The sequence below is a fragment of the Benincasa hispida genome, unplaced genomic scaffold (genome assembly GCF_009727055.1).
Source record: "Benincasa hispida cultivar B227 unplaced genomic scaffold, ASM972705v1 Contig730, whole genome shotgun sequence".
Lineage (NCBI taxonomy): Eukaryota > Viridiplantae > Streptophyta > Magnoliopsida > Cucurbitales > Cucurbitaceae > Benincasa > Benincasa hispida.
The window spans coordinates 172,040-181,475 of record NW_024065075.1 but is presented as its reverse complement, the minus strand read 5'-3'; positions in this window follow the sequence as shown (position 1 = coordinate 181,475).

The window sequence follows — 9,436 nt, the reverse complement described above, 5'->3', positions numbered from 1 at the left end:
GTAATGTAATGATAACGATAACAGTAACAATATGAAAATGATGAATTTGTCACATTTATTGTTACCTTTATTGCTACGATTACCTTACTGTTAGGATCAAACAGTAATGTAATGATAACGATAATAGTAAAATATAACAGATTCATAATTTTAGGTAAACGCAATCAAAAGTAATCCAATTGTGTTTGTGATTCAAGCCTATTACGATTTATCCATCAATGAAATCTCATTTCGATTACACCAATTCTCATTACGGTTTGATAAACATGGCCTTAATGTTTTCAATATTTTTTTAATGTGATTGGTAGACAAGTTTAGAAACTGCATCCTAATTTGAAAAGTCATTTAAATGTGTCATAAGACAATATAAGTAGTTTTAGTCGCCATATATATTTGAACTCTCAAATTTCTTGAATATTAGTTTTAGGTTACATATGTATATACGTCAAGAAATTAATTTCTATAATAAATATTTAGTCTTTGAATTTGGGCATAAGTGAATAAAATTTGTGATCGTTTGACTTTTTTATTTAACCATTGTATTTATATATTTGTTTACTCTCTTGCATTTGTCCACATTTAAGCCACAATGTGTATCCCACAGAGTTCTTGTATATACTCGCAATTACCAACATTTTTTTACATTAGTATCATTTAACTTGCTTATATACATATATACGTGTCTGTGAGTTTGTGCATAGATGGAAACTTTAACACTTTTTTTTTTTAATTATTTTTATTTACGTACGGTGAATAAGATTATTTTTTATTAGGTGCTCTTAATATTAGGGGTTGCGTAGTTAAATAAAAAAAAAAGCAAAATCTTAGAGGATGGTAGTTTTGCCACAAGAAATCTAACAAATCCTCCTATAAATTAGAATTAAGCATTTTTGCAATAAAAGTTTGTTTTAAGTATTTTTCAAACACAATTATTTAGGTCCCATTTGCTAAGCATTTGGTCTTTGATTTTTTGTTTTTGAAAATTAAACCTATAGGCACTACTTTTACCTTCACATTTATTTCTTTGTTATCTTTTTATCGATAGTTTAAACCACGCCAAATTTTCAAAACTAAAAAAAGGAGTATGTTTTAGAAAAATAAGATAAAATATATTTACACAAATAGCCAAATTTAATTATTTTCTCCTTCATCTTTTGGCTTCTCCTTCTTCAATTATAAATCTTCTCCTCCTTCGTTCTTCTTCTTCTCGATTTATAGTTTTGCTGCTAGTTCAAAAATGTTACTAGAATGACAATAATAGACGATGGAAGGCCACATTATAGATCAAGTGATAGTAATTTTTTTTGGTAGTTTTATTGCTAATTAAGAAATAGTAATTAAAATGATAATCATAGAGAATGGAAGGCCAAGTGATAGATCAAGTGATAAAACATTATCATTATCTATGACAGATGGATACTGATAATTGTCTATCACTATCTATCTAAGATAGAAAATAATAGTTTTATATCACTGTCTAGTGATAAACAATGATATACTATTATAAATGGCTATCAATATATAATGATTCTGTTCAGAATTTTGTTGCTAACAAGGGAGGAAATAGGTTTAATTTTCAAAAATCAAAATTAAAAAACGAAATGGTTATCAAACGAGGCGTTAGTTAGCTATTTTTTGAAAACAAAAATTAACTATTTTTGTGCTTCATCCTTCTTTAAATACATCAATCAACATAATATTAGAGAGAAATCCTATAATTGAAATGGATAGTAGTGACGGTCTTTTTTTCAGTTTCTTATGATATTTCACTGATTTAAGAAAAACTATAAGATAATTTTTCTTGCCACTTTGATATAAGATTTTAAGATGTATAATTTTATTTATGTGATCTTTAGTCGATTTTCAATGGAATGAAGTGAAAATAGTTATAAATCACTAATGATAATATAAATTGATTTAATTAAAAATATTTAGAGTTTACATATATCATCATATTATATATTATATGATATATATTTACATGCATCTTTTTTGGTACAACAGAGACTAGGGAGTTGTGCATGGAGCATTGTTAGCTCGGGGTTATCGTTGCCTATAAACTCTTACTAAGAAAATAATATTTATAATTCATCGAACTACTACTTATACTACAAGGTAGCACAAGCAGCAAGTCCTTGGTCAAACCACAGGGAGCCCAAGAATTAAATTTTCTCTTGAAGGAACTCGTATGAGGAGAACCTTGAGCGGAAGTGGATTGACTAAATTCCATAATTTATCGAATACAAAGTTTACAGTAAACATACAAAAGATATGTATTTAAAGTTAAATTATACCATGCTTTTACAAGAAAAGAGTTCAAGATACCTCACATTTGAAGAACCTTTCTTCGCGTTTCCCTCGAATAGTCACGTACAACTTGAAGCCCTTCTTCAAGATAGATCTCGAACCAAAACGGGATACTACCACAATAAAATCCTCAGTATTCTCAGGGTGAAAATCCATGTGTGGTAGGCTCTGACTATTTTGGTTAGGAGAGAATAGTCTTAAGATGGAGGAAGAAGATTGAGAGCTTTCTCACAAGACAAACTCACAGAACTTTTCTGTAACAACACTCTAAATTGTTCAACACACTGGCAAAATGTTAAGGAAGAAGAAAAACAAATTTTCTTTTATTCCTCTTGCCATAAAAGATAACAACTCCACTAAAGTGGGTGGAGAGAAAAGATGGGGAAGGGAGTTGTAACAACCTTCCTTATTATTAAATAATAATAACATAATATAAATAAATATGATAACTATATTCCCAGTTGATTTCTATATATTAAAGATGGATGAAATTTCTTCTCCTTCATTTTCTACAATTTTGCTAGGTAGGCCCTTCATGAAAACTGCCAAGACAAAAATAGATGTAGACAGAGGTTGTCTATCTGTAGAATTTTATGGGAAAGTTGTTTCTTTTAACATATATGATGCCATGAAATTCCCTGAGGAAAATCTATCCTTGTGTTTGATTGAGGCGCATGATTTTATAGATGATATTGTGTTGCATGATGATGATAATAATTCTGAGATGTTGATTGCTCTATGCATTGATCTGGATTTGCATGATTCCCATGATTTATCTCTTTTTGTTGTTAATGTTAGCAATTTAGAGGAACCTTCTTCTGACTTTGATATTCTTGATTTACAGGTACAAGGGGCTGAGCTGAAGTCTCTGCCTAGCCATCTGAAATATGTGTACTTGGGAGAAGGGAACACCCTTCCAGTCATAATATCTAGGGAGTTGATGTTGGGTTTTATGTCCTAAAAACTCGCAGTTTGTAAAATAATAAACATTTTCTATAATCAATATACTTGTTATTGATCTCATAAATTGTATCAAAGTCTAAATCCAATAAATTGAGACCCATGACTATTGTATGAGTACTTGAACTTTATATGGAGACATAAGAGTGGATAGGGTTCGAGTAAATAGTCAAAATGATCTATGGTACATGAATGAGGTTGGGAACCTTATTTTGGTAACACCATTGGATGCGGCCTACTCTGTAGTTGTTACAAAGAGTTGTAAAGTGCTACATACGATGTGATCCTAATTCGTACATATTATGATATGAAGAGTGGGGGCGTCCTATGCAATGAGTTTGCATAAGATCAAGACCAAGAAATAAGTCACTCTTACTTTATAACGCTGTTTACTATTTAAGACTGACTATTTCACCTAGATGATCTAGCTAACTTGATCTTAATCCTGAGCTAACTATGAACTCCTGTTTATTCGAGATTGCCCTTAGATTTGCATAGTTGAGGGTTGACTCAAGAACTCCGATTCAATAAGACTCCCATTTCAGGGGTAAGACCGGATAGATAGCTGGGGACATAGGGTGCAATACGGAATTCACACCTACCCGATTTAGGGATAGAAGACAGGTTTTTCTCTCAAGTACTGAATCTAGGTCTTGAACAAGGGACCTCACCCTCTCATTAGGTTGAGAAAGTTTGGTTTAGTGATTGGATCACAAACCAGTTGTTCATTAGAGGATCAGTAGGGACTTGAGGAACAAGATGTAATCTCGGAGGTAAAACAGATATTTGACCCAACCGTTATTACGAACTACCTGTGAAGGGTCGACTTGTTGATTATGGTTAAATCATGTGGACATAATATATCTACAGTGAGGGGAGTCCAACTATGGACTTTAGTGAAGTGACCCATTATTTAACGAATGAGGATTAATTTGGTCTAATGACTTTAGCCAAATAGTCTCGGATCGTTGGAGTCCATGATCTGTAGGTCTGCGAGGTCCCCCTGCTAGTTCGTAACAGACTAGCTCTAGAATAGAATGATAAGTTAATTTAAAACGTTCAAATTAGAATTAAGGGAATTAGTAATTATATGAGATAATTATATGTTTAATTTTAGAATTAAATGGAATAGGAGAATTTATATATTTAAATATAATTTAAATATATAAAGATGGATATGTGTTAAAATTGATTTAATATTTGATATTAAATTAATTAAGTTTTATTAATAATTAATTTATGAAATTAATTAATTTTTAATTTTTAAAATCTAAATTTTAATTTTATGATAAAATTGAAAAAATAAAACAAATAAAACACATAAAATGGAAAAAGAGGTTTTTCCATTATCCTTCACCAAATAGCTCACTCAAATGACATTATCTTTGCCTTGTCTTCTCCAAGCATGAGTTGCAACTCATGCAACTCTTTTCTTTGCATGTTGATCTGCAATATAATGAAAAGATTGGAGTGAAAATCGGGCATGCAATCTATAGAAATTTTGAGAGAAAAATTGGTTTGAAGAAAAAGTTCTTCAGCTGATTTTCTGCAGTGAGCATTTCTTCTTCTAACCTTGATTCAAGCTTGTCCCACAACTCAATCTAGAGTACCAAGAGAATAGTGGAAAAGATCTTGAGGTGATCTACAACAAGATTTGGAGAAGATAGCAGCTAGTGAAAGAGCTTTGAAGAAGTTCTACCAAGAGGTATGTCTTGAAACTCATTTTTTTTCTGCAAAAGCATGCTACATATTTTGCCAAAATTAGTGAATATGAGTGTTTAGATGATTCTTGTGCTTTCGCTACTGTTGATACAATCCTACAATTAGTATCAGAGCATCAAATAAGCATTCAATTCAGTTTAATTTTGGTTTGGTGGGTGTTTTATATGAGAAATATGAAACTGGTGCACTAATATGATTTTATGAGTTTTGGCTATTTAATTCTCTTTAATTTCTCATTTAAATTTGTAATTGACTCTTACTTGATGAGCTTTAATGTGTTCTCAAGAGTCTAAAATTTATTTGGAGTCATTAGAGTTGAAATTAAGCTGTAAATTCAAGAAAGAAGCGAAGAGGCCGAGCTGCTGTTCCAGTTTTTCAGCTTCTGCTCAGAATCGTTGTTGAAGTTCCAGTTGCTATACGATAGTCTAGCTCTAGATGCTACACGATGTGAAGAAAAACTAGACGATCGTATAGCAATGGGCGCTGGTCGTTGTGATGTTGAACGCCTAATGATCGTGTACCTGCGGGAGCTAAACCATTCGTTCAATTTGCTATACGATAGCACTAAGCGATTGTTTAGCTTTGGAGTGGGAACTAAACGATATGTTGAATTTACTATACAATGGTACTATGCGATCGTTTAGCAACGATGCATGCTAATCGATGCGATGACGTGCTACGCGATAGCGCTGAGCGATCGTTTAGAAGCGGAGCTAAGTGATCGTGTAGACAAGGAGCTAAGCGATGCGTTGAAGTTTCTATGCGATGGAACTAAACAATCGCTTACCTACGATGTTGAACGACGCGATGATGTTATATACGATGGAGCTAAGCGATCGTTTAGCTACGACAAATACTATGAAGTGCTAGACGATGGTGTTAAACGATCGTTTGGTTCGATGCAGTAAAACTAAGCGATAGTTATGCGATAGCTATGCGATGGAGTTGAGCGATCGTGTAGTTCTATACGATAGAGCTAGGCGATCATTTAGCTTCGGCAGACAAACACTAAGCGATCGTGTAGTACTTCCACAACATAAGGCGATGGAGCAAGACGATAATCTTCAGCGCTATACGATTGGCCTTTGCAAGATTTTGAGTTGAACCGAGAGTAGCCAATTTGACCGGTTTTCTCAAGGTCCAATCCGGTTCAACCTTAAAATGTTTTGGCTGGTTTGGTTCAGACTTTGATGGCCGGTTCAGACTCATCCAGTCCGGTTTGGAGCGGTTCGAGCGGTTCAAAGGTGGTTTTGAAGCTGATTTCTAATAGTTAGGCTTCTGTTTGCTTGTTTTTGTCAAAACTCAAACCATATCAGTCTGTGTTTAATTATTTATGCATTTGATGTATGTATAAATCTTGTATGTGTATATAGTATGCCATTTAGATTTAAAACCATAGGAAGTATGTTACATGTATTGAAAGTATGTTATAATTGTTATAATATATAGTATGCATGTTAGGATTTCTTGTATTTAATATAAATGTTATATTAAATTTGAATGCCTCATGTATGTTATGGATGAATAGCATGTCTAAAGTTTTATATGTTTTTATAAAATTGGGTTAGATATTTAAAATCCATAAACAACAGTTGCATGCTCACGTAGGTTGACCACTTGTTTTAATTGTTAAAACTTATAAAAGATAGGTTACAAACTCAACCGGTATATAATCCTATCTAAGACTGGGGGTACTTAAGTTGACGATATCCTACCTGTGGATTATGGCCGAATTATTGAGCGTTGGTAACCGATTTTATGAGCATATTTGAGTGATGTGAGGTAATAAAATAGTTTATCACCTAGACATCGTAGGTTAAAATTCAATTATAAGAGTTATACTTGTATAAACCACATAGACTTAGGGTTGTTTTATTAGCCGAAAAAAACCTAAGTATAATTATACCCAAATAGAACACTTCAGTGGTAGTTTAATAACTTCTATATGATAGAGTTATTAGAAAACTTCAGTGGGAGATTAATAACATATACGATATATTATTTTTAACTTTCACGTCTCTAAGAGTTCACAATCCAGATTTAAGTGGTACTTCATGTCACCCTGGGAGTGACCTCCCTTCGGAAAGTATTTTTTTAGCTTCTAGATTTCGGTGAATAAGAGGAAGTTGTTCAAATATAAGTCTATTATACGATAAATAGATTTCAACTACCATGTCTCCACATAGTTTACACTGTGAGATTCATATGACGTTTCGTGTCACCCTGGGAGTGACCTCCCTTCAGAGAGTGTTTTGTATGAATCAATATCAAGGTAAACGGAGGAAGTAGTTCATAGTAAGTGGGTGATGGATATGTGTCAATATATCCTACGGTCTCCTCCATTAGTTTGAATCGTGAGATTCCTATGTTGTGTCTGCTAGTTTGCTTTAGGCGGCCCTTTGCTAGTCGTTTAGCGACGACTATCCCCACGGAGGGTTATAGTTCTGTCTTGGATACTGTCTTCTATTTCGGAGGCAAATTCATACCGTCCTATAGGATCTGAAAATGGCAGGTCACACTTACAAGACTAAGTTGTTAGTAAAGATCTTGACCGAAAACGATAACTAAATGACTATAGGAATAAGGGTTATTCCAAAGATAGTATTTGGTCAAAATTGTTTGTTTTAATGAAGAAGTATCTGACTGCCCCTCGGTAGCACATATTCTGACTCACTAAAATATCGTTGCAAATAAATAATGGTTATGGGTACATTATTACTTTTTGCTAAAACTTGATTTTGGATTTAGTTACAATTTGCTAATTAGAATTTGTTTGAATTTTATCAGCATGTCGAATTCTAGAATACTCACTTCTGATATTATTAACAGTAAAATCAAATCAACAAATAAATTTCTAGCGGTTGATTACACCAACAGAGTTTTAGTAGAGGATTGTCCTCTATCTCCCAACTCATCTAAAATTATGAATTATGTAGATGAGAATGTTGAATTCGAACAACAAGATAAATATGATTTACTTGTTATCGAAGCATGTTTAATGGAAAATGATAAAATTTGGATAATTGATCAGATGCCGCTAATCATGTATGTACTATCTCACAGGAAACAAGTTCCTGGAGATAGTTGACAGAAGGTGAAACAATCTTTAAGGTAGGGACCGGGGAGATTATTTCAGCTAAAGCAGTGGGAGATATGAAGTTATTTATAGGAGATAAGTACATTTATTTGAAAAATTTATATTATATTCCTTCTATGAAAAGGAATCTAATATCTGTCTCTTGTTTGCTAGAACAAAATTATAAAATTTATTTTAAAAATGGTGAAGTGTTCACTAAAATGGGAAATAAATAGATTTGCTCTGCAAATTAGAAAATAACATGTACATGTTAAAACCAACTGAGGTCAAAGCTGTTTTGAACATAAAGATGTTTAAGACTGCTGGGACTTATAAGAAAAGGAACATTTCTCCAAATGCCTATCTTTGGCACTTGAGACTGGGTCACATAAATCTCAACAGGATTGAGAGATTGGTTAAGAATGATCTTTTTAAACAAGTTGGAAGACAGTTCATTACTACCATGTGAGTCCTGTCTCGAGGGTAAAATGACAAAAAGATCTTTTTCTGGAAACGTTCTTAGAGCCAAAGAAATCCTAGAACTGATTCACTCAGATCTTTGTGGGCCTCTAAATGTTAGAGCAAGAGGAGGGCATGAATATTTCATCAATTTTATAGATGATTATTCTAGGTATGGGCATATTTACCTAATGCGCCAAAAGTCTGAAACTTTTGAAAAGTTCAAAGAGTATAAGGCCGAGGTTGAGAACCAATTAGGTAAAAAGATTAAAACACTTTTATCGGATCGAGGTGGTGAGTATATGGACATAGAATTCCATAACTATTTGATAGAACATGGAATTCAGTCTCAACTCACAGCCCCTGGCACACCTGAACAGAACGGTGTGGCAGAAAGGAGAAACAGAACCTTGTTGGACATGATTCGTTCCATGATGAGTTAAGCTCAATTACAAAATTCTTTTTGGGGACACGCAGTTGGGATTGCGGTGTATATTTTGAACATAGTTCCATTGAAAAATGTTCCTGAAACGCCTTACAAGCTCTGGATGGAACATAAAGGAAATTTACGTCACTTTAGGATTTGGGGTTGTCCAACACATGTGTTAGTGCAAAATCTTAAAAAGCTGGAACACCGTTCAAAAGTATGCCTATTTGTAGGCTACCCAAAAGAAATAAAAGGTGGTTTCTTTTATGATCTTCAAGAAGATAAAGTGTTTGTATCGATAAATGAAACCTTCCTAGAGAAAGATAATATAAAGAACCATCAACCTCGCAGTAAGCTAGTAATAGAAGAAATGTCCAGAGAAACAAAAAATGAATCAACAAGAGTTGTTGATCGAGCAGGTCCTTCAACAAGAGTTGTTGATAGAGCAGGTCCATGAACAAGAGTTGTTTATGAAACTGATACTT